Source organism: Hordeum vulgare, chromosome 1H, assembly GCF_904849725.1.
Source record: "Hordeum vulgare subsp. vulgare chromosome 1H, MorexV3_pseudomolecules_assembly, whole genome shotgun sequence".
NCBI classification, from domain to species: domain Eukaryota; kingdom Viridiplantae; phylum Streptophyta; class Magnoliopsida; order Poales; family Poaceae; genus Hordeum; species Hordeum vulgare.
This window is the reverse complement of record NC_058518.1, coordinates 78196719-78198590: the sequence shown is the minus strand read 5'-3', so window position 1 is coordinate 78198590 and position 1872 is coordinate 78196719.

The window sequence follows — 1872 nt, the reverse complement described above, 5'->3', positions numbered from 1 at the left end:
TACATGTGTGAATAAATAGATCACAAGGTGTCCCTAGCAAGCCTCTAGTTGGCTAGCTCGTTGATCAATAGATGATCATGGTCTCTTGATCATGGGCATTAGATGTCATTGATAACGGGATCACATCATTGGAAGAATGATGTGATGGACAAGACCCAATCCTAATCATAGCACTAGATCGTATTGTTCGTATGCTAAAGCTTTTCTAATGTCAAGTGTCTTTTCCTTCGACCATGAGATTGTGCAACTCCCGGATACCGTAGGAGTGTTTTGGGTGTATCAAACGTCACAACGTAACTGGGTGACTATAAAGGTGCACTACGGGTACCTCCGAAAGTGTCTGTTGGGTTGGCACGAATCGAGATCGAGATTTGTCACTCCGTGTGACGGAGAGGTATCTCTAGGCCCACTCGGTAGAACATCATCATGAGCTCAATGTGATTGACGAGTTAGTCACAGGATGATGTGCTACGGAACGAGTAAAGAGACTTACCGGTAATGAGATTGAACAAGGTATAGGTATACCGACGATTGAATCTTGGGCAAGTTCTATACCGACACACAAAGGGAATTGTATACGGGATTGATTGAATCCTTGACATCGTGGTTCATCTGATGAGATCATCGTGGAACGTGTGGGAGCCACCATGGGTATCCAGATCCCGCTGATGGTTATTGGCCGGAGAGCGTCTCGGTCATGTCTGCATGCTTCCCGAACCCGTAGAGTCTACACACTTAAGGTTCGATGACGCTAGAGTTATAGGGAAATGTTATATGAGGTTACCGAAAGTTGTTCGGAGTCCCGGATGAGATCCCAGACGTCAGGAGGAGCTCCAGAATGGTCCGAAGGTAAAGATTGATATATAGGTTGGATGGTTTTGGACACCGAAAATGTTTCGGGCGTCACCCGTAGCGTACCGGGACCACCAGGAATGGTTACCGAAAGTTGTTCTCTGACTCTTTTGAACGTTTTTCTTCGCATTCTTATTACTCAAATTATTAATGCACGCATGTTGAAATTCGTCAAATACCATTTCTCATCATGCATTCTCAAATTCTTCATGTTATATGTCATATGTATGCATGATATACAAGACTGAGGGGGAGATCTCCATGATATAAATCATCAATGTGCATTTGCTGTGAAAAGAAAAATCCTCAAATTATGCACATCTTCAGGGGGAGTCTCTCAGTATCTTGATTTCAAATTTCTCAAAATTAGTATTTACACTTCAAATTTTTATCCCCATTGAAAACTTAACCTAATTGTCATCAACCACCAAAAAGGGGGAGATAGTAAGTGCATCTAGTACCCCTTAGTGATTTTGGTGGTTTGAAGACTTATAGGTTAAGTATCTAATGTGTTCATGAGTGTACACAGGATCTATAAGTCGTTGAGGAGTTTGAATTATACGATGAATATTGACCCCTAAAAATGTTATCTTCGGCTGAAGAAATTGGTCTTCTCTTGAAGACTTTAATCGCGAAGAAGTTGCGATGAAATTGATATTCCTCATGAAGATATTGAAGATGAGGAATTTGGTGTGTCTTGAAGAAAAACGATCCAAAGACTTTGAAGGGTGAAGATTTATTCTTTCTCTTTCATTTTCTTCACTCTTGATTCATAGGAACACCGTACTGTTAAAGTGGTCGAGGTAACAGTTCAGAATGAATTTCCTCATGATGCTCAACCCTCGCCTAATCCTACCAAAATCCTCAACTGAGTAATAAGAGAGACATGAGGACTCTCACAGTTGAGGGTCCCGACCGTTGCCGCAATTCGCGCCACATCACTGATCTTTTCCACACCAACGGTCATATTATTTCAGGGCATTAATGTCAAATCATGTCAGGATGCTCCCAGGCTATAAA